This window comes from Neolamprologus brichardi, chromosome 7 (genome assembly GCF_056152115.1).
Source record: "Neolamprologus brichardi isolate AB-2024 chromosome 7, ASM5615211v1, whole genome shotgun sequence".
NCBI lineage: Eukaryota > Metazoa > Chordata > Actinopteri > Cichliformes > Cichlidae > Neolamprologus > Neolamprologus brichardi.
Window position 1 is genome coordinate 6,957,178 of NC_142110.1, and position 25,285 is coordinate 6,982,462.

The 25,285-nt window shown below is 37.6% G+C and overlaps 1 protein-coding gene across 1 annotated transcript in view; it reads left to right on the forward strand.

Moving 5' to 3' along the window:
- The window catches only part of lrrc4ca (leucine rich repeat containing 4C, genome duplicate a), a 50,238-nt gene that overhangs the window by 15,509 nt on the left and 9,444 nt on the right, over window positions 1-25,285 (forward strand). Inside the window, exon 2 of the mRNA XM_006789560.3 lies at window positions 18,529-18,601. The gene's annotated coding sequence lies outside the window, so the exon portion shown is untranslated. The remainder of the gene's footprint in view (window positions 1-18,528; window positions 18,602-25,285) is intronic.

A 25,285-nucleotide genomic window follows, 5' to 3' on the forward strand; every position in this document is an offset into this window, starting at 1 on the left:
CTGCTCATGGATCCGGTGGGGGAGGCACGTGCTCTGATTCATTTGCTTGCATATGGAGGATACGTCCAGCTCTGATGGATGGCTTTGGCTCTTGTAATCCCTCAGCAGTTCACAGTTTATATAGAATTTGTTTTCAGTGTCCCAAAGGGCCACATCCTCAAATAAAGTGAAATAAATAAAAGCTCCACATGCATGCAGTGGTACAAAACATGCCGACAAGCAATTCCACAGCTATACCTAGATCTATGTACACACATACACACAATAGCTGTTTCTTTATTTAAAGAATTACATGTGCTTATAATCCATTATTCACGAATGCCTAAACATATGACTAAAAAAGTAAAAATAAAAGCTGCACAGAAAAGGGAAAAAAAATAATTTATGGTGATGTGAGATAATTAAAGTGTTCTAATGTCCTCACATAAAATCAGAGGTTGCCAGTAACCGTTTAGTCTGCTCCATGTCCAAATTAGTCTGCATGGTAACTCTCTTAATCAATGTGGTTGCAAACTGTGATGTGATGTGACTGCTAACATGAAGTCTCTCTCTCTTCTTTACGCACACACACATACATAAACACACACAGACACACACACGTACACACACTCGGGGGTTCTCCAGCTAAAGTTAAATGTCTGCCAGCTGAGCGTGTCCCTCAGTTGGGCTTTTGTTCATTTCCAGCTGAAGCTCTGTAATTTGTCCGCCAGTAATTTGTCAGGAACGAAGGCCTAGGGATGCCAAGTTTGTCAGAAGTTATATAAAATATAAAAATACACAGCTGAGATTTTCAATTAATAATTTTTGCTTTTTAACATAGAGAGTGAGCCTGTGTGTGTGCAAGCATCTGCTCTTACAGGCTTCACTTCTAAACACTGTCTACTTTATGGGTGTATAGGTGTGTACGCTGTCTGTGTGCAATGATTTCTGTCATTTCTTTAGTTCATGCATTGCTAAATTGCCTTCCCAAGCATTATTGTCATAGTAAGATGTTTGTTGGGGTAATTTTGGGAAGGAACTGGGTTTAATTAATTCCACTGTAAAAATCTTGAACCAGAGATCCACTGAGATTCTTATCCAGATGGCCATTTGTCATTCTAAGGTTTAGGAAACAAAAGCACTTTTGGAGATAGATAGACTGTGAGTTTGGTTTAATGTAAATATACACATCACATCTAGAAGCTTTTGATGTTCATGATTCTTAGCAGCAGCATAACCAAAATTAATCCTGTAGTGGCAAACGGCAGAAAAAACTGGGAATTGAAATATTCTGTAGGGGAAAATGTGTTGTCAATTAACAATATTATGTTCATTGTTAACATATACACAGGTGATAAGTTAAGAGAAATTGACATTAAGTCCCTTAGTAAGGTGTGTGCTCCCAGAGTGCCTTGAATTTTGTACCTTATACTTGTATCTCAACATTCATTCCTCAAGCTTCCATAACTTTATTGGAAAGATGAAACATCACCCTTTAAAAAGATATTCCCTGATTTGGTATTTTGAAGATGATGGATGAAAGTAACACTTCAGCCAATAACAGCTCCCACAGCAAATGCCCCTGAATATGATTGACATCATTTTTATCAAACCACTTAGTGAGCTTTATAACCCCTTGGATGTGAGCATTCTCATCCTGGAAGAAAACACTCCCATCACAGAAATGTTTTATCGCTGGATGAACGTGATCGCTCAGAACAAAGTGATTGTTCTGAGCGATCGGTGATTTTCTGTGATTCTGTGAACGGGCCAGTAAAATACCCCCAGCTGTCAACAAGAATCACCGGATCCCCTCACTGTGAGGGTCAAGCATTCAGGTTCTCCATTAATTTGTTCCTCTTTTGTATTCATGGCTTGTCAGACAGTTGGGTTAATAACTGACAATAATTGAAAATGAAATCTTTGTTTAATGTACTTGCTGATACGTTCATTCCCTATAATTCCACTTGCTGTGATACGAGGATATATTTCAGTCATGTAATATGAAAAACAAAAGAAAAAAGAAAAACCGGCTAAAGATTGATTGGTTCTGAATTTTGTGTACAGCATACACTTTCAGTATCTACTGAAAGGGTTCACCCTGTCTTGTTTGCAGATCTGAAACAAACTGTATACGCTCTTGTTTTGATCCATGCTTTTTGATGCCAAATTGAATGCACAAGCCCTTGAAAGATTTTTACATCTGTAAAACCTCAGTGACCAAAATGCCTGAGATTCTGCAGGGTAAAAGGAAGGCATGTGGCAGGAGCCATGTACTTCTTCGGTTCATTTCATCTCTCTATGCTCTCTCCTTCTCTCATTCTGTATTTCTACAGGTCTCTGCCTGACTCAGAATAGCTCTACAAACCCAAGTACTGCTTCTTAGACAGGGAGCAGCAGTAGTATTGTGGGAGAGCATTCACACACTTGTTTTATTATTAAATCCTGGTTATGTAAACCATGAACAGACATCACTAACGCATAATGATTCACCACAGTTCAATTGTGTAACGGGCCTAATTCAAGGAATCATGAGCAATGCAAGTGAGTGAGAATGTGTAAGGAGGTGGCTGCGTCATTTGATTGATTTCTAGTTTTACTTCAACTTTTTCTTTCAGGACTTTGAGCTTCATGTGTAATTAAGGAGTGGTTGGTGGTTGAACTGTATCTGACAAACTCAAAATTGTGTCATACATTCTTTGACAAAAAAATGGTTTTCAGTTTGTATTATTTAGCACTAGTTCTTAAGTACTGGCCATTACAATTAGTTTGTAAGAGCCAATCAAATCTGTAAAGCAGTGGTTGATAATATCACTTCAAAGCCAGATTATTTAACTTTTGATAGACAAATGTGCCAGTCTGTCATTTTATAAACTGAAAAAGCTTGAATTCATCAAAACTAAAACTTCCTTTTGTGAGGAAGTGGTTTATAGCTAGACCTACCTATGTTAGCAAATCTGTAATAAAAATATTTCTGAATTAGCACAGTGCTTTTATTTATTAATCTTATTTAATTTTTTGTATTATTTTAATTTTAATAAAGAAAATCTTAGTTTTATTTATTTATTTTTACAAATGAGCTCGAGTCATTTATCAATCAAGTAAAAATGCCACAGGCAGTCATCCTGTTTAGCATGATGTTTGACTTATTCCTGTAATTAATAAATACTCTGTTGATGCATCTTCCCAAAAGACAAAATGAACATTAAAATACAAGACTTTGAACACTACTTTTAACCTCAGGAAAATTAGCCTTTAGCATCCTAATCTCAATTGAAGACCCACCTTTTGTGTACCTTACAGCCACTACTACTAGTAGATTACATTTATTTTGTTGCTACATTCTCAAATCAAGCATGACTTAGCCATTTGGGTTATAGCTCAGACCGTAGTTTAGTAAATCATAATGGCATACCTCCTCTGACAGACAATGGGTGGAATATTTATGAAAGAAAAAACATCAACTATTACAAAACCTGCAAGAACAAACTGCATGAACAAAAATGAAAGGTATTGGAACAGCCACTCACTCCCTGACACACAAATACACCTAGCTATACACAGCTGCCAGACACAACAGCATCAACTTTAGTTAAAATACATCTCAGTAAATATGCAACATACAAATTGAAGTTCAGTTCAAGTTTATTTATATAAAGCAAAAGCACAACAGTTCCCCCAAGGCATTTTATACAGTAATATTCTACAAAAATATTAGAGAGAAAATCCCAGCAGTCAGACAATTCCCTATGAGCAAGCATTAGGTGATGGTGGGAAGAATAAAATCCCTTTTGACAGGAAGAAACCTCCAGCAGATCCAGGCTCTGGAGAGAGAAGACAAAATTAAATGATATGCAGCAAGGAGTGAAAAAGGGTGAGAGGCTTAGTGTATCATCTTAGTGTAGACGTTCCCTAGCAACTACGGGGTGCAACAATAATCGTATGGATATTGAACCGTTCGATACAGTGCTTTCGGTTCGGTACGCATATGTATCGAACAATACAAATTTTTAAATTTATTTTATCAACTTTCCTTCTGACGATGCTGTCTGTGTTGAGCGCTCAGTGGATCTGTGCTCGACAGTGCAGCCTAGGCGGAGTAGTCGAACGCAGATTCACTGAGCGCAGGGCAAGCTAGCGAGACAGAAGTTAAGCTCTCCTTGCAACATGGCAAATTGAACCTCCCCCACCCTCATTCAGATCTGGCGTTTGGAACTGTTTTGGTCTTCATGTGACGTATGACCCTGAAGGTAAGCGTGTCATGGACAAAAGTAAAACAGTATGTTGGATGTGCCATGCAATGCTCAGTTACATTGGTGGGAACTAGTGCGTTAGCGCAGTTAGCTCGCTAACGTGTTGGCCGTCCAGCCCCGCGCACGGGGTGATCCGCGGTAGCTCGTTAACGGAGATTTGCCGTGTTGTGGCGTTAACGTCATTTCAACGAGATTAACGCTGACAGCACTAGTGGGAACACAACGAATATGACTGCACATTTACGCCGACATCATCCTAGTACAAAGACAAGTGGAAGCAGACAAAAACAACAAGCACGCAGTGTTGCCAACTCCTTAGTAAGGAAAATCGCTATTGGCTGTCCTAAAAGTCGCTAGAAGTCGCCAAATGACATCATCACCTAATTTGCATAATCTGTCATGCTAATGTAATTATAACCTAAATTGTTGGAGAGAGAAATAACATCGTGGAAGAGACATAAAGTGAGTAAAAAACGTCCTAAATGCAGTTAGAATTTATTTAGAACTACAAATTAAATTTCTTTTAGCAATTATTGTTTTTTTTTAATGTCACAATTCCAACCCTGCTCCTTTATCCGGGCTTGGACCGGCAAAAGTGACCCGAAATTGGCACTCTGGTGGAGTTCGTTTGTGAGTTTGTTTATAAGTAGTTTTAAACCTGATCCACAAAACAGCATAACAGTAAAAGAAGAACTGACTGCGTTACAGTCAGTGCGGGAGCAGAGGCTTCGCTCATGCGCGATTCATTTGCCGTTTGGACGCACAGGTGTGAACGTCACCTGCCCTGATAGCAGCTGGGGGAGGACTATCCTCCGCCCGTGAGCGCTTTGGCACGGGTGAGGCGCCCACGGCAGCACCGCTGCTTGTTGAGAGTAAGAGCGATATGCGTTTTCACGTCAAAAAGTCGTCATAAATAAGTCTCCAATAACACCAGAAAAAGTCGCCAGATTTGTCGCTAGTCGCTTTTTAGAAAAAGAGTCGCTAAGGGGGTCTGAAAACTCGCTAAATATAGCGACAAAGTCGCTAAGTTGGCAACACTGCAAGCACGCATGCTACAAACTTTACCCGAGTCATTTAGACAGCCGTTAGCACATGATTCTCCTTATGGGGACCTGATATGTTTAATATGCTGCTGAGAATATACCCCAGAAGAAGCGTATAGTATAGCTTTTATTTTGGAAAGAGCTATTTCTCTGTAATAAACTCTCTTTTCCAAAGATGAGTGATTTCTCGATCAGATAGATTTTTTATAATCTTTAAAGTATAGTCTCATTCTCGCTTAATAAATTACAATTATTAATCAAAATGTTGATGATTACAAAGAGGTCCATTCATATGTATTCAATTATTATTCTTTTTTTGAAGAATGTAAGGGCAATCATTTGGCTAATCATTGTTTTGCCAAGTAGAAGTGCCTTATTTTGGAATAATTATGGACAAATGTGAATGAAGCACTATTAAGATCGGCAGCAACATCTTCAGAGAAGACAACTTTTGTGCTGAAAATTCAACACTTCCTTCTGAAATCCTCCTTAAAATACTGGAAAGAGGAAAGTTTGTCAACCAGTTGTAAAAAAGCAAAGTTTTAAAAGAAATGGTGTAATCAAGTACTTTTTGCCGCCTTTTTTGTCATATATTCTTAATAAATAATGTGTAATAGCCAAATGAAGAGTTGTGTTCAGGGACATAATATACAAAGTTTGTGTTGAGGAACATAGTAAAAAAAAACAGTTCCCAAAAAATAGTAAATTCATGTCCAGCAACAAAAATGAATAGATTTAAAGTTATGACAATATCACGAACTGTCGGGAGGCTGGGCTGAACCGACACAATGCACTAAAAGGATTTATCGAAAAACACATACTAAAAGATAAGACTTTTAACAGACATGACAACTGAGACAGTGGAATACTGGAGGAAGATGACATAAACACAGAAGGAAGAAACAGAATGGAATAGATAGGGAAATACTCCTATATATAGAAAAGAACAAACTCAAAATAGATGCTGAAGCTAAAAAATAAAAGACCAAGACCTCAAAACTAGGCATAGAATAGTAAACCATGTCCAAATAGTTATTATATCGTACAAAAAAACTGAGCATTGCTAGAACAAAAGGAGACTACAACAGGATGGTTCCTGTTGTAGTCTCCTTTTAAATTTAACCTGCAAAACATATGAATCAAAACCAACTCAGATACACATCAACTTTAAATGTCAAATATCAGGGACAGCACACAGTCCTCGGGCCATGACAATATCATCATTTTAATGGTTTTTCAGATTTGAATAGACAGCTTTATTTTACCTTTCAAGTCATATTATATCTATTCATTAAAAAATCAGAATAATATGAAAATAACTCTTACTGAATCTCAGGCATTTTGGTCCTTACTGAAAAAATAACTGGAAAGAAATGGCTCCTCTCATCTTATCTGTTGACGTGCAACACTGATGGCCTATTTTATCCTCTCATCTTACTCTTACCTTAATTCTCTTGCTCTTATTTTGTTGATGTCCTTGATATCCTCAAGGGCTCCATAGTGATGAAGCCAAATGACTTTAATAATGGAGTATCTAGATTAATAATCTAAAATCCCACATCATTACCTTGATATTTGGTGCACAAGCCTGTGTTATTTAGCAGCCATTTTGAAATAAATTATACTTAGTTAAATACATTTTTAAAAAATCCGAATATGCCTGGTGTACGTTTGTTTTTTTTTTCTGATGACTTGACAAGCTGCCATTTTTAGATTATTAAATTCGATTATTCCTGATATTTTACCACAGCAAAGAATCCGCTTAAATATAAATGAAAAGCTGACTTTCCATCGAGGTCATATGTTGATGGTACACAATCAACAATGCTCACTTAAAAAGATAAAGATAAAACATTGGCAAATGGGAGCAGCATTGTACACAGGTCTTGCTGTGCAGCGCCATCTGACCTGGCAGCCCTCCCAAAACTGAAATAGAGGGGAATCACAGCTGCTGTCTCGCACGTTCTCTCCACTCTCTGTCTTGCTCCCCCACAGACACACATTACCCCATCCATCCAAGCCACATTGTGGAAAGCACCATCTTAGTTATGTTTAATTTGTTTCCCTCTGTATTCCCAGTGTTCCTGAATGAATTATCATAGTGATCTCATGTCTTGATACAGTAGGTAAGAAGATTAAGTCATGTATATAATATAAGTAGAAGATTATTTTAAAAAAATAATACCATGGGGTTTTCAGTGTAACATTTTATTATTATTATTATTATTATTATTATTGTTGTTATTATTATTATCATTGTTGTTGTTATTATTATTGTTATTGTTATTATTATTATTATACCTATTATACCTATTATTTCATACATTTCAATGTAACGCACCTGTTAATTACATATAACTTCTTTCATGAATAGTGTGAACAATTAAAGGTTGTCTGGAGCAACATGGACATAGAATATCATCCGGCCACTTCATTGGCCACACCTTGCTAGTACCGAGTTGCACCTGCTTTTGCCTACAGGACTCTTTTTTTTCCCAAATCTCTTTATTTGGTTTTCCGTTTTTCTTTATCATAAAGGCGACAAAGATTCAAATATAAATGATTACATATATACAATAAAAATTAAACAAAGTAAAAAAGCAAACAGGCAAAAAAGCAACAACAAACAACGTAAGAAGGTTGGACAGGGGATGTCATCTATCAAGCTACCAATGAGACTCAGTGATCATTTATATCTGTTCCGTATTAAAGAGATTTATAAAAGGTCACCAGGTTGAATGGAATTCCTCCAACCTCCCCCTTAATAGGAGTTTAATCCTTTCCAGCTGTAAGTGTCTTAATACATCTTGTACAGAACTCTTTTTAACTCTTGGTAGATTACATTAAATGAGTTCTGGTGACTGTGGAAGCCATTGGTGTACAGTGAACTCATTCTTATGTTATATCTTAGATAGTTTGAGCTTGGATGGCTAAGGTCAGCAACAATTCTGATGTGGTTTTGGTGTTTAAACAATGCTCAGCTGCTTCTTAGGGACCACCATTCTGAACCAGTGATACAAGGCAAGTTGGATGGACATCAGTGGCACCCATTCTTTGGACACTGTAGTCAATCTGCTTCAAGGTTTGATGTGTTGTATGCAAGGCATGCAAAGATACTCTCCTGCTTACTGTAGAAGCAAAGAGTGGTTATTTGAGAGTGTTTCCTATCAGCTCAAAGCAGTTTGGCTATTCTCCTCTGACCTTTGGAATTAACAAGGTATTTTTACCCAGAGGACTGCTGATTACTGGATATTTTAGCTTGTTTGGCCCATTCTCTGTAAACCCTAGAGATAGTTGTATTAGAAAGTTCCAGCAGATCAGCAATTTCTGAAATACTCAGCCCGCTGGCACTCAAAGTCACTTAAATCATCTTTATTCCCTGTTTTGATGCAGGGTTTAGACTTTAGCAGGTTTTCTTGACCTTGTCTACACACCTAAATGAGTTGTTGTCATGTTAATAGCTGGTTATATTTTTGAATTAATGAACAGATGTATGAAAGACAGTATATGATGGACTGGCAGTGATATGTGACCAAGCAGGTTTGATTATAAAATAAGACTCGTTTTGCAGAATTTACATCCCTGAGAAGATCCAAACAGTGGCTCTAAGCCAGAACGTGTGTAGTGTAGGAGCACACAGTGATGTGGAGTGTAGTGAGCAATGACCCATGCTGAGGTTCTGCTTCGATAATTAAAGTTCATTGCTTTTCCATTGCGCTTTTTTTATTTATAGTGTAATTTAATTTGGCATACGGGGACAAAAAATAAAGTGCACTTTAGAGTCTAATTGATGCTCGTTTCTTCTTAGTCTTGCCTTCTCAGCATTCTTCCTCCTCGACCAATGAAGTTAACTAGGCAGAGGATGGAGTGCAGGGGAGAGTTACAGGAGAGGGAGGAAGTGATAGAGAAGGCTAGACGAGGAAAGAAATAAGAAAATAAGAAGGTTAACAGGTGGGGGTGGGTGGTTGGGGGGTGCAAATTTGATTTCTTCTACACCCATTGTTAGCTTGTGGCTTTGAGAGGCAGTGAAAGCAGAGTCCATTTTCTTGTTAGAGTCGCGAGGGAGATTAGCAGAGACTGGGCTTGTTTCTATTTGAGGAATAATGAACAGTCTCTCTTTCTATACAAGCCCCACTCTTGCAGCAGGTCCCTTATTCATCTCCCCCGTCCCTCACACCCGTCGTCTCTCTCTCCATAGAAATGTAGAAGAATTTGATGGTTCGTCATTCCTCATCATGTTTTCATCCAGCTTATGAAATCTGACAGTAGATGGGGATTGTGTTGTGCCACGACAGAGAGAAAAGCATCACACGGAAATAGCAAACTCCTGGGGTCACACACCAGCGCCAGGTGAGAATTTCTACAGGGGAGCGTCACTGCTGAGGAGCACTTTGCTGTAGCAACAATGTCAACTTAATTATGTAGTTGCTCAAAACTTGCACTGTATAAAGGCTGAAACCTTCCATGGATGATAGAAAGGGGAAGGGATTGTCTCAAATCACTCTCAAAGTATAAGCTGCCATGCATACTTTCTGCTGCACTTGTATTTTTAGCATCCTGACTTCTTGCAGCTATGGAGAACCTCCCAAATGACCTGAATATGAGATCGCATTTGACACCTTTGTTCATTAAGAGAAATTGGGAACAAAAAAGCATCTATTCATTGCCTCCCAGGGTAACACCAGAATGTCTGGAACGGGTCATGGAGAGGTAGCTTTATGATGCTTATGTAACCGCACTTCTCAGCCTCCCAATAATTCACTCTGGTCCTGGTGGAGTAAAGGTGTCAGCCATTCACACTACTAGTTCATCCAAACAGAAATTGAATGATGAAAGGAGAATATCAAGGGGGATGGAGGAGGACAAGTGGCTCTTTTAATGACTGTGGTGTGTGATGGGAATGCTGTTAATGAGGAGGGCTGGGATAAGAAGCTATGCTTCCCACGTAGAGGGAGACAAACCTGGGAGGAGCCTTAAGAACAACTCAGCTCAGCTTTCCTTGTGCTTCTAGAGCAAAGCCGAGCAAAGCTCTGCAGACCACAGGCGTGTGGGATGAATAGTTTGACTGTGAGGCAGGAAAAGATGGCATTGAGAATGAGCAGTTTCCCTTTTTCTTCTTCTCTTCCCCCTTCTCCCAGAGAGACAGTGGCAGCTCTCTGGTGAAGATCAGAAAGGTGGGAGATGGAAAGTGAGCAGGAATGGGAGAAAGAGGGAGAAGAGAGAGACTGTAGCCCTGGGAGGGTATATCTCCAGTCAGTAATTCCACTGGGGGGTCTCCCCTCTGCTCTTCAGCTTCCATCTCCAGATGAAAAATAAATAACCTCAGACGGCCTCCCTCTCTGCTGAGAGAGAGAGGGTTTCCCAAGAACTGTGTTCACTTTCCATATAGTTATCGCCCTGTCACCCCTCTTTAACTCAGTCTTTTTTTTTCACACACACTACAGGACATGCACGTCACTGATTTCAGTCTAGCATAGTTTTACATGACCACAGCATAGGTATGGAACATTTTGATAAAAATATTTACAATAAGACATCAAAACACACACATGGACATGGCATGATGTACCAACTCACTGTGGACACACAGTAAGAAACCATAGCTATTTTTATTTTTTAGTCTTAGTCTTAGTTTAGGAATTATGTTACATTATGGTTGTATGTTGTGTATGCAAATACAGTAACTACAATGATTTTTGTGTTGGCTTTGTGCACTTCCAAAAGATGGAGGAATCACAACACACTCCAGCTGTGTTGGAAAACCTCTTCTGGAGACCTAACATGCTGTTCATACCATGTCGATTCTTTGTGGGCAGAAACAGTTCCCCATTACAAACCAATGCAATAATGCACCAGATGTTAAATAATCTCACTCATAAGTTTGTTCATCACCCAAAAGTAACTTGTATTACTAACAAAGTGACCACATTTAATTTTTGCCTTCATTTCTTGCCACTTAAGCACTCTCTCAAGTATTACATGCATAATAAAACTCCACAATCCAGTTTCATGGCATGTGTTAAGGTGCAACTCTAATTCTGAAAATACTGTGGCACTATGTAAAAGTGTTAATACAAATAGAATGCAATGATTTACAAGTGTCTTAAACCTACACTTTGATCATAATTTTTGAATTTTCTCCAAATTCTCTGACTCTCTTGACAATGTTAGCGAACATTATTCTGGAAGTGCTCCACAATATGTAGACACAGATTTTTTATTTTGTTTTTGTTTTTTTTGCAGACTACTGAACTTCTTCCCATCTATATTTCTGCAAAACTGCTTTTCAAAGATATTCTTTTCATATTACGTTATGTTACTGACCTGTAATATAAGTAATTAGCAGCATGTCAGTAACGTAACCAATTATAACCTAATTGGTTATAACATTTTTCTCCAGGTGTTTCTTTTCTTTACCATTTACTTACACGATGCTGATTTTGTAAATAATATTTTGTGGTAAATTTCATTTACATATTGTATGGACACTTATATTGCCAATAATAGCAGATTGTTGCTACTGAGCAATAAAGCTAAAGACAAGTCCGATGGAAGATTTTTCTGGTAAGTGCTGCAAGACTCAGAGTCATTAAGAAAGACATCCAAGGCCTGTTATACATAAAACATATTGTTACTGTCTACTGTCCTGCTATTGTCATTCACTCATGATCTGAGTATCTCATGTTCACACATTGTTTAATTCTATTGTTTTATCTGCACATCATGTTTTGTTTGTATGCTACTAGTTGCTGCATGCAGAAGGTGTACGTTCTCCATGTGTTCCCTTGTTGTGTTGTTATGATTTTGGGCCAGTAAATACATACATTTACAACATAATACCATATTCTGGTGATTCATGCACTCACTTTACTTGGCTTCAGGAAGACACAAATTAAGTCATATTCTAATCTATAGATCCTCACTTCTTCTCTTATTCCTCTTTCACCGCCTCTGTCTGCAATGAAAATGTTCAACATCATAATCTGGCACTCATATTACATCCTTTCTTTGATACTATGTCAGCATTTCCTTTCTTAACTGTATTATCAACTTCAACTCTTGATACCTGTAATGAATGCTCTGCTTGGTGTAGATACTGTACTGTAAATCCGCTTAGCATGCCTAGCGCTGAGCCCACCAGGGAAGGGTAGCTACACTTCTGCATCCTCACTCTGTTGCACGGGTTATAGCTGTAGTCTAATATCAAGTCTTTTGTGTGAAAATGTGTCCACGTGGATTTTCAGACAAGTGGGTGAAAAATTGTCTTAGTATGTGGAAACAGAGTTGCATGCATTTACAGATTGTTATGCTAACCTGTGGACCGGAATGTGGGATCTTTCTTACATGGCTGAAAAGTCAAGGGAAATACAAAATTCTGCACATGGACACATACCAAAGCCTTCGCATTTCTCTAGAGAAGTCCACAACACCACGCAGCTTTAAAGTACTTGATGATGAAAACAGTAGCTTAATGTAAAGCTTGTTTTGAGAGTAACATAACAGAAAATATCATTGGGGTGGTTAAATTAAATGGACTTGTCTCCCTGGAAACAACAATATATTTAACAAAATACAGTGCAATATGCCTCACAGATTATGGTTTCTTGTTAGGAGAAATATGCATAAAAAGCTACAAGGTCAGTAAAAAAAATATGCTAAGTAATTGCTGATGGAGTCTGCTTATTTGAAATTAATATTTCCTGTGTGGAGGTAGAAATGGTTGTCTCACTGCAGCAGAAAACACCAGCTAAACAACTTATGTCTTATTTAATCAGGAAATCGTAGTCAGATCAGTCAATAAAAGAGACCCAAGAACAGAACTCATACTCTAGGGACCTTGATCATATAAATAAGATTACATTAGACAAGTCAGTGCCTTTGGAAATTTAAAACTCAGAGTTTCATATCTTCAGTGTAGCGAAAATGATAGAGCAAGCAGGATCCTTCTATCATAAAATAGCTTAATTAGACTGTACCGATAAGTCTGTTTTTCTACCAAATGAGACACCAATTGAAGTCCACTTTTTAATTTCTGGAGTATCATCTGAAAAAGAACAGATGGAGGAAATTACTCCAACTTGTCAGTTTGCCACGGAGCATGTTATTCACTTCAACAACTGCTCAAGTTTAGTTCTCAAAAAGGACACATGTACGGCGTACATTTCACATGCGGTGAATTACCATCACATGTGCCACGAGTAAAGTTTGCTTTCAGGGTTTTCTGCCAAGTAGACTCACTAAGATGTGATTTATGTTGCTGAAAATTTGGATTTTAACATTGACTCTTTTCTGGCAGGATGCTCGTAGGAGCAGTGGTTACGCTGTCACAGCAAGAGAATTCCTGGTTTAAACCCACTGACTGGAAATATACTGAAACAAACATGTCCATTAACCTGTGGGGCCTTTTTGTGTGGAGTTTGCATGTTCTCTCTGTGTACTCTGATTGGTGATGCTAAATTGCCCAGGTGTTCATGTGAGCACGAACGGTTGTCTCTAGGTGTGCAATAAACTGGTGCACCCCGCCTTTCCCCCATGACAGCTGGGATGGGCTCCAGTATACCTTTACCCTTAGCTGGACAAGCAGTTTAAGACAATGGGTGGATATTATTCTTCCCTACCCATAACCAGAGTTTTGTTGACTAAACCTATTCAAACTGTAAGAGAAAGCTGAATGGAATATAAAAAAATTGAAAGCTTTCTTCTAGAAAGCCTTTCTGGCGCAAAGTCATGAGGACAAACTTCTCTCAATAGAGAAGTTTGTCTTCTCTCAATAGCCATCACACCACAAAATGAAATGAATAATAAAAATTCTACTGCTCTCCACTTTTCTCTTTCCCCATGTGTCTCTCACCCTCTTTGCTCATATATCACTCATTTGCCCAAAGTAATCCACATACCACTTTGCCTTTTCTTCTTAATTTGTATTCACCTTTTCTCCTACTCAAAGGTTTTCATTTCTCTGTCTTACCGTGCATTTTATTCTTTGGCTGCGCCTTTTACCTTGATCGTTTCACTCTGTTCTTTTAAAAGTAATCTTGTCCTCTTTTTATTCTCTTTCACTTTTGCTCTCTTTTTTTTGTTAATTAACAGGGACCGCGCACAGATTCAATTTCAGTGTCAGATCAAATAGATTTGCATTGCATATGCTGTTTTGCTTACTGTGCTGTGCCTCCTCTGTTAATCAAGACGTCATCTGTTCTCCTGCCTTTTTCTCGGGCTTTCACCAGAATTTCAAGTTTTATGGAAGAAACACCATATTGACAACTTATTTCTCTCTCTCCGAGGGGCGAGTCATGTTTCCTCTTTCATCTTCCATTCATCTCCTCGTGCTACTTTTTCCCTCTGTTTTTCATCACCCTTTTTTTCATAAGTGTTGGTATTGTGTCCTTATTTGCTTGTCTCTAAATACTTGTCACATTTTTTAATTCTTAATGTCGTTGTTCTCTAAGTATAACAATCTCCATGTAGTCATTTAGTTCCTAATTACTGAGTCTACATGAAAACAGATCATAGTGCCTTTGAAGGCGCTAACTTTTTTGATGGGGCCAAACCAATTACCTCTCACATCATGAACAACTGACAGCTGCTTTCTGTATTGGTGAAAATCTCAGATAAGGCAGCGAGTGTGAATCCATTCCGCAAGCAGATCAGGAGAAAACAAAATTATGTTGTAGTTTTTTTATTTGTTAAAATTATTTAACGACTGGCCTGAGTAAAACCAAGAGTCGTAACTGTTCCTCCTATCATTTCCCTCCGTCTTGTTGTTTTAGCTACTCTATTATCCTCTATAGTGCAATCTGTCAGCCTTTCTTCTTCTCAGAACATATCTCATCCCTCCCCGCATGTTTGAAATCTCTTTGGACTCCAAATGCTAATTCAGTCAGGCACTTAATCAGACATATTAATTCCATATCTCCCCTGATTGCACTAATTCCACTCTGCAACGAGTTCCTGTGCGGCATTCTCGGTTCAGCAGCATTTCAAACTGTTGTGCTAACCAAGGTCTGTAAAAGTGTTTCTTTTAAACAGCAAATTATAAAGCTTTTACAGGGAATTTTTTTTTAGGGATAATATGTTGAGGACAAAGCTACATGCTGTAGTCTGTGATGTATCCCATTTTTCTCTTAGCCTTCAGCCCTACAGGGCTTCCAATTCTACTGGACTTGAAAATAGCCATGTTTTGCATCACTCTAAAACACTACAGATGAAACTATTCTGTTACAATAGACAGACCTCATCCTGCACCGGTTTCTGAATTGCAGATAAGAAGATCTGGCAGTATGACATCATACCATCAGACACCATATTTCAAGCAAGTCTGGTTGTCAGTAGGAGTGATGATCAACTGTACTAGCACATACAGGCATGCAAACATACACAGGCACGCACACACACACTGACACACACACATGGAGAAAAAAAAAATCTGATTTTTCCAGAAAAGCCTGTAAGCCCCTATATTGTCTACCAACAAACTGTGCACATAGCTGAGGCATGTATTAATTAATAACATAGATTTGGTCGCATTCTAATTTAATTAAGTCCCAGATCATGTAATTGAGAGAATTATGAAATGGCTTTCTTTGTTCCAGATAATTGTATTCTATCTAAATGCCTACTTTTAAGTCTGTTAATTTGTTTTATCTCGTCACCATTATCTTCCTCATTCTGTTGTTTTTAGTAGAAAATATAGCTTGGAATCCATGTGTGCTTGTACAACACATCAAAGCAAACTTGAGAGATTTCATGGATCTTTTAAAGCTCTTGATATAATCATACTGCTTTTAGTAGTAAAATACGATATAAAAGAGGAACAGTATGCACACATTTGCTCTAACATGTCTATAGACATTTAATTTTTAACAAAGGTGTTTATTGTGTATACAGTGTGTTTCTTTCTTTTTTCCTTTTTTTCCTCTTAGTGTCACTTACTGGTTGGTGAGAGCCTTCTACTAGACACACATGGATTTACCATTAGATAATGACAAATGGAAGGCTCAGCTGAGCTGATTTCAGCACTTACTGCTCCTTTGGGAGATGCATTTACCACACTGCAAACCACACGGGCCAGCCCCACCAAAGACCTTAATTGAACGAGTGGATGTGTAGTCAGTTGAATCATCCTGACATGCCTTTCTGGTCTTTTCTAGTGGGTAATGTAGTGTGACCTGCTGGTCAAAATATGCTGAGATCCTGGACAGAAAACAGTGAAGTAAGACTTTGTTAGGCTACATGGCTTGTTTTCTTTTTTTAAGGCTGACTATGGGTTTAACCTGAGATTTACAAATAAGTGTTGTTCCTTTTAATTTAAATACAACACCTTAGTGCTGCTCGTCTGTACTAGACTACATTTTTATCTTGTTTTTTTTTCTTATTAGCTATTTTTTATTTGCAAACTGCCACTATCCTTACCTGTTTAGACCATTTTTTTTAAATAACACACTGCATAATGATGTTTAGAAAATAACAATGTATCATTTTGATAACATTGGGGATACATTTTCAAGGCTTGGCATTTATTCTATTATTCTAGATCATCCATGGGTTGCTATTTCTTACCTTGTAGTTAAATGACAAAATATAGTATACTGACTGAAGAAACACATCATACTTTCTTATCCTACAAATGTCCAAACACCATCAAAGTCGCAGCTGTCTCCGACAGACCAGACTTTTTTCTTAATTAGAAAAAAACACATACGTCTTTTAAAACACAGGCTCGAAACGTGCTTTTTAAAAATGTAATAATGTAGATCTTTGTCAGAGGAAGACAAAAGTCAGAAGGCGTTTTTCTCTGTGGAGGATAGAAGGTGGGGGGTGGAAGGGTGGTCACAATATTGATGTTGTTGATAATAACAACAGTGATAATGATTATAGCACAAACTCCGTATCCATCATCTCTATCATCTACTTTGTCGACATAATTGGTCATTTTTAGCAAAGTTTAAGACAGATAGCACTGAATACTTCTCCCTCAACTAATTGTGTTACAATAGCTATTGATAAACTTACTTATTCCAGTAAGGGATCTTGTCATTGCTTACCAATTTTAAACATGTATATGTGTTATTTACAGCTATAGACTTGGATTGAGGTATACTTTTATTAAGGACTGATGGTAAATGATATTCTATTTATATTCCTACATATCATCAAGATTCACGACATGTTCATGAGTGCTAAAGTATTCAGGTTCCTTTTTTCTCCTGTGAGCTACACTGTTGTGCAAAGTGACCTCTCCCCTCCTTTCGATGAGTTTATTTTGAGTCAACTACATCTGCTATAAATAGACCTACTCACCAAAGATCACCAAATCTGTGCCAATTGCCAATTGTCAAAAAGCTCTGGGGCTAGTGGGGGAAATTATTATTATTATTGCTGTTATAATTATTAAATGTATTCAATTGTATTAAACTGTATATAACTCATTGATGTCCATTCTATTCTGCTCTAGTCTTTTCAGTTTAACTTTGCATTAAATATGAGAAAGATATCTCTATGTTGTGGCTATTAACTGGTATGTCTTTGGATTCAATGTAAACGTAATACAGAGACCATACTTACTGGCAATTTTGTGTAAATGAGAAATCTTTAATCAGGGATGGCTGTTATGATTGCTTATGATTGTTATTGTAGTAACAACCCAGTTGATCAAACATACACTTATTTAGATTCAGGGTTCCTGCACTATACTAATGGATACCCTGCAGGATGGAGAGCTTTATCTCCATTTGCTTTTGTCCCCCATAATTTATTCAACAGGGTCTGTCCTCTGTGTGTCCGTGTTTGTGTGTTCAGGCTCTGAGTGTTTGTGTGTGTGCTGTGTGTATATGTGTTTTGCAGTGTGTTTGTGGGGTTTTATGGCTTTGACTGTCCCGTCGTCCCTGAGGACTGAGCTCTTCCGACATACAGTAGCATACTATAAAGTCCCTCTTGTTAGATGGAGGGTCTCAGAGGTACTAAAATATCAGCATCAGCAGAGAGTGCTGAGGAAGTAGTTGAAAGGAAAACTAACAAGATGACTCAATGATTATTTAGAAACAGTAAAGAGAATTTTGAATTAGCTGTACTCTATCCTGAGGGTTTAAAAAAATTGCATTTTTGGTAGCTGAGTAGATACATCATGATCTTTCCAAAAATGTGCATTATTCATGGACTCTATTCCATGGAGCCCGGGGAATGGAGTGGACAGAAACTGTATTGCTCCAAATCTATTTTAAAGTTTGCTTACATTTATCCTCTTTTATTTGCAGGTCCAGCATTTTGGTGGATTGAAAGCTAATATGTGGATGATTAAAACCCCTTGGATCTTGACTGAGCTGGCAGGTAAGACTTAGGCAGAGCTTGGCTCAACCTTGGTGATTTTCTTTCCTGGTCAAAGAGACATACATGGTTTGTCTGATGCTTTCAGAGAAAAAAATGCACACATAGAAATGTGTAAAAAATTATTTGTTTTGCTTGTCATGCATATTTCATTGATATGAAATAATGTATCATTTCACACCTATGTCTAAACCCATTGAAAACAAGGACATTATCAAGAACACGTCTTTTTGGTTCAGAGAAAATTCTGATAATTGATCTTTTTGATCAAAACAAGCCTGTTTTTTTTTGTTTTGTTTTGTTTTGTTTTAATTAAAGAACACTTTTGATATATTTTTCAAGGTTTGGCATCAGAACACATCTAAATGTGTGGGATTAAGTCCAGTTAACACATTGGTAAATAAACTGGTCAGTTAATGACCTCATTGATGAAGATGGACAGAGAGAAACTTGATACTCCTCTAGACTTTACCCCATCACAGTGAAAATAGAAATGACTTGATGTTAGGCTGTGGATATAGTTGAAAAAGGAGCTAGAACTATTGAAGTGTAAAACTAAAAAGAAGCTTATGACTCTCAGTAGTTATTCTATGCTGGTGCCTATGTTCACAAAAAGTCTATTTTCACTAGACGTTTTACCTTTGTGTCAGCCGTTTTTTTTTTTTTTTTCCTTTTTTCTTTTTGTATCTAAGAGCGTTGTTGGACTGCACACAGATATATGCCTCTGGTGTGAACAGCTCAACTCATGCATGTAACTTCTACTACATGTCTGTTCTACATTTGGCGTGAACTGCTGTCACAGTGTCAGAAAGCTTTTACTGGCAAACACTATTCCTCTGGGCTGATGATACTGTTTCCTTGCATTGGCAATATGTTGTCATAATTTAATACGTCTATTATCCCTGTCACAATAAATCATCCTGGAGTTGTTGTGGGGTTTTTTTTTGACCAATGCAACCATGAACCAGGCACTGACTCTTTGGCATCTTTGAAACTTTGAAACCCTAGTGATGTCTTAAAAGCTCACTAATAAAAGTGCTGTCTGTCAGACCTTTTTAAAAGCTACATGGCATTCAACTTATTTGATATGACTCGCATGAATAGTTGCTTTTGTGATTCACTTACTTCAAAGCTTCTTTTCATGTGGTATTTCTCTTATTTTCTCTTATTTTATCCACCCTTTATATCCATCCCAGTGGGGTAGGAGATTGAAAGTCTTCGTGGAAATGATATTGAATTTGTGCAATGGAATCAATTGACATGTTTTTATTTCCTCTAAAATGCACCCTTTGCCTTTGGTGCCGAGTATCAGAAAAACAGCGGGTTACATACATGTTCCCAAACGTGTGCAGTCACAAGTGGTTTTGTGTTATTGAATGAAAAATATTGTAATTAGTCTTATTACAGTGCAAATGTTCAATATGCCTTTCCAAAGAAGCCCTCTGTGTTTTCAAAATCTGTCTCTGGTGTCATTTAATTAGCAAACAACCCGATGGATCGCAACAAATTAAAGGCAGCTCAATTTTAAAAGTGCATGCTTTTATATTACTCCAGAAAGTGAGGATGTTGTCACTTTGTGAACATTTACAAAACCACATGTGAGGAAAAGGCTGAAAGCTATTTAAAGTTAAAAAAAAATCATGAATTGTTGTTTTGAATTTACTTTCAAACCATTAGAGGTTCTTCCTCAGTGTAACTATTCTAAAAACAGTTTAATCTGTGCCACATTTCCTTTATTTGACATCTGTACCTTCTAGCTAAGCTTCTTCTAGCTGATTCTTTCCATAACTGACCTTCAGACTAGCTGATGTTAAAAAGGTATAGTGGCACATCAATCAAGGGGACATTACAAGACTGTGCCCTTGGACATGTTAAAACTGAAATAATATTAAAGTAAGTCACATGTTCAGGTGTGTGTGTGTGTTCAGGCATTTTAGTCTGCCTACAACACTTTTTATTTTGTCAGTGGATAATCATACATAATGATCTTAGTCCAACTGGATTATAAGTGTGTAACAATTAATCCGAAAGCTCAATAAATTAATTCTCAAATTCCGGTCTTATTTGAATATATTTTCTGACATTGCAGCTTCTAGCACTGTCTTCTGTTTAAAGATACCATCAGTGTGCTCCCGCTTATCTCTCATGTTCTCTCCATCCCAAACTCAATTACAGGGAGACCATACTGCCTGTATCACCAGGTTCACAGCCTCAGTACGACCTCTCCACAGTTCGGACAGACTCAAAGTGATGCATGCTCACCCTGACCTCAACCAGACACTAGAGTGACAGCAGTATACAGACTGACTCCTTCATTCGACATCCTTGAAAACTAGTTAGCAGCTATTTTCTGCCCACAGCCTCTCTGAAATGTTCACAGGGTGACAAATGATTTTATCAATATCTCTTGTCACCCGTGAGCCCCTACTGCCGACACAGCCCTTACTGTGAAACAAGAAAGCTGTCACCCAGTTTGTGAAAATCTGCAAATGCTAAAAGCACACATTAAAGACCCACAGTTGCACACGTACACAGCTTGTGTGTGAAAATATGCAGAGGTTTTTTATATTTTAATTTGAGTCAAAATGTGCACATCTTTACTTGAGTGTGCATTAGTTATGAGTGAGTGCAACAGTTGTGTATGTATGCGTTTTCAATGCCAGCAGACCTAAATGAGGCCCTTGGCACTTGTAGCCAATGAGGCTAGAAAATGAGTGTGTTTCATTCATCAGGAAACAGTCCAAGGGTCATCCTCTGACAGAGAGGGATGCTGGTGCGTTTGCATTTGCTCTGCATTTATGATAAGCTGACCCACACCTGCATGTCCAGCTATGATGTAATAATACCACATCACACACCATGCTTTGGTGTTAAGTGGACTTTAAGAAGTACCTGACCTCTAAAAAGTCACAAGTGGGGAATGTTTACCTTACAATAGCTTTTGCCTTTAACAATATAAAAGGGGAGAAAATGTAATGCTTTCCATGAGGTGAAGCTTATTTCCAAGAGTCCACAGCTCCTGGCTGTGAACACAGCTGCAGCTACTCTGCCTGACTGATCCATGTGAAGATGGGGCGGGATATAGTTGTTGTTATTATGACTTCACCTGCGTCTGTGGTTAGATCCATTTTAATATGAATATGTCCAGGTGTCCTACTAGTTGAACCTGGACTGAATCTATCAGCTATATATTACCAACACACCACTGGTGTTTTGATACAGAGCCAGCAGAACAATGACTGCACCCACACGACCGCATGAAGTCAATATTTATGTGTTACAACAAGAATCCAATAACCAAAGCACGGCCATGGCCACAGCCAGAATCACCGCGGGAGCTGTATCATTGCAAGGCTGCAATTTTTAACTTAAGCGAGGCGACCGTCTGTTTCTTCGGCACCAATTTTTGCAAGAGCTGATGAACCAAATTCTGCAGTTGGCTTTTTCAATGCAGCGATAAAGACCTTTGTCTGAACATTAGACAGACGCAACATTCAAAATTGTCTAGAAAAGAAAAAAAAAACATCTTCTGTGACCTTTTTAAGAGTTTATGTAAGATACAAACTGACAGATGAGCTGTTACTTTAGATAAAAGCAGACAGAAGAATGTCTGAACTCTGTGGTACATTATCCATCTTCAATTGCAAAAAAAAAATTATTTTTAGTTCCCTCAGATGTTCAATTTTCATTGTGCACAATCTCATAAAGAATGTGGAAAATTTGAAGCTGAAGTATGCAACTAACGTGAGACAGCCTATTATGTAAAACCAACAGTGCATGTACAATTGTCTTTTCAACAGAAGACATCTTTTGCCTAGTAGTTAAACTGTGGAAATGAACAATATTAACATATTTATAGACCCAGTTTTTTTTTTTTTTTTAGTAAAGAAAGAAGTAAGTTTTTGACAAGTTAACTTATATGTCTTAAGAAATGTCTGGAAGGGATCCCATTTATTAACATCTGAGGTCCCCAGTTGCCTATATGCTTAAAATGTCAAAATGTCACTTCTTTTTCTCTGCTGTCAAATCTTGGAAAAGAGAGGTTTTTACTCTCCATCTTTCTCTCTTGTTCTATATGCGTGTGTGTGTGTGTGTGTGTGTCTGTGACGCTCAAAATACTGTTGAGGTAATGTTAATATTCATATGATCACACATGCAGCTCTCCTCAGATGGGCAGCAACCTTTTTGCCCTCTCCATTTCTATTTAAACATGTTTTGGTGTCTTCAGAAAGAAAAATCATGGAAACATGTACATTTTTAATGTAAATTCTTTGTTATATCAAACTATTTCTAAAGTCTTTCTCAATGCACACGTATTGGGTTTTATTATTAGAACTGCAAAATGCATAGTGTGTTTAAAAAGCTTTGCTCGTGGTTAAGGTTAAAATTTTATAATTGCAATACATAAGCATTAGTCTTAGTCTTAGTAAGTCTTAGTATGATGGAATTATCTTTTTTAGCGTATCTTAGATCATTTCCATATGTATGTGCTCATTTCTAAGTATTTTAAGTATTTTTAAGCATTTTAACATTAACATTATTTGTCACTGAACACATTTGATAAGCTTATTTCTAAGAGCATGCTGGGCTGTTACATGCATCAGATTCATTTCACCATCTTGTTATAGATGACACAGACAAGCTGTGAGTGAAAGAATGTAAGGCTGTGGACATGGGAGCAACTGTCAGTTTGTCTCACTTGGCTAGTTAGCACCAATTCAAAGTATTTGGCTTGTCTGTTTCACTTGAGTGGTTAAAACAAAGATACCGAAAGAGAGCTGCAGTGTGACCATTTTCTTGTTTGGTTTTTTTCTTTGGTGGGGGGGGGGGGGAGTCAGCATCCCTCAACATTACATTTTAAAGTGGCTTAAAGTGCCCTTAATTGCAGAAATACAAAGCACAGTAACAGTGCATATCAAATCATAAATGTCGCTATATACATGTAGCATATATCAGTATTATAAATGATAATCCATCCTGTTATACACTCTATAGTCCAACAGCTCGCACAATGTAGGATAAAATAATTATGCATGTAACCTACTGGCATTTAAAAAGCCCTTTTCTTGCCTTACTGACACACAAAGTACTTTAGACCACAAGTCACATTGTTAAAAAGCATTCATACAGCACTTCAAGTACTTTATCTGTTTCACATCTCTGACCAATTTGTAATCTTCAGTTAACCTAACATGTTCACTGTGGGAGAAACCCAGAGTACCCAGAAGAAACCAGCGCAGGCACAAGGTGCACATGCCAGCTTGGCAAAGAAATGCCCAGCTAAGATTCAAACCAGAAACCTTGCTGTTGGCAGGCAATGGTGTTAGCCACCCCTATGCCACCCTAATAATTCTAAATATTCCAGATATTTAACTAAAATTAAATCTAAATTTGTTTAAGGTTACTTTATTTATATCCATTAAAATTTGCTTTACAGAAAAATGATAGCATTTGGCATCCCTTCACAAACACACACACCTATTGAAACCTGACAAAACACAATTAAACAAAATGAATCAAACCAAAAACAATTCTTATTGAGTTCAGTGACAGCATCAGGGACAAAGCTGCCCTGTCTTTACCCCAATTAGGCTCTAATATAATGTGTGTGATTAAATGTGATGAAAGACCACTGGGAAAATGTGACTCTATATCAAAACTATGATCACATGATGAAAATATAAAGACATCTAATCGGTTTATTGTGCTGGCTCGAGAGAAGGGAAAAAGAAGGCTTGTGATGCATGTGGTGGGTATCCCTCCCACACTGGAGTCCTTAAAGGATTCTGATTTATATTTGGAGCTGTTGCTGGCATTATCAAGAAGTGGCCTGATTTGATTTATATCTCATTAATCCCTCCTTCTCTTTTTCTCTCTTGCACTTTCTCCTTTCTCTCTTTCTCTACCATACATACCAACATTCCTCTGTCACAGATGTCTCACACTCTGCAATCTTTCATCATCTTTTCTCTTCCATGCAATGTGAAAGCTAAAGCTTCTGTCAGTCACTCTTTACAGAAAAGTTCATAATCAGCAAGCACTCGAGCATTAACTGAGTGTAGAAAGCGTCAGAGGAGTCCACTCTATTTTCCCCACCTTTCAAAGGAATTACGCTTTCCATAATAAGAAAGCAGAATAAAATAACTCAGTGGCTTGTGCCAACTAGTCGCAGACTTATTTTGGGGGGCTTTAGCCCCACTTGAATTTCCTGCAGTGTAACTAAATAATTCAGCCCTTTCTACCCGATTTATAATGTAAAAACATGACAGACTTCAGGATTACAGCAGTCATAAGAAGGACTAGACTTAAGACCATGTGGAAACTACTACTACCACTACTAATGTCCCATCCTATCTATTGGAGACATGTTTTTAAATAAACAAAATATGCCATTTTACAGATGTCAATCTAAAATTGATTTCATGATTTTTTATACCTTTTTCTCTTGTCATAATTATTTTTATTTAAACATTTTATATATTTTTTCTCTGATCTTTGAGGACATTGTGCATTTTTATTTGTTAATTTATTACATAACTCCATTCATTATCTGTGTATTAAATAAATTTGTTACACTTATATGTAGTGATGGCAAAAAACTGGTTGTTCTAGTCTTGAAGATTTTCCTTTATGCCCTTGTGCTCCAAACAGGCCCATTAAGTCCACCTCAGCATCATTTAATTACAC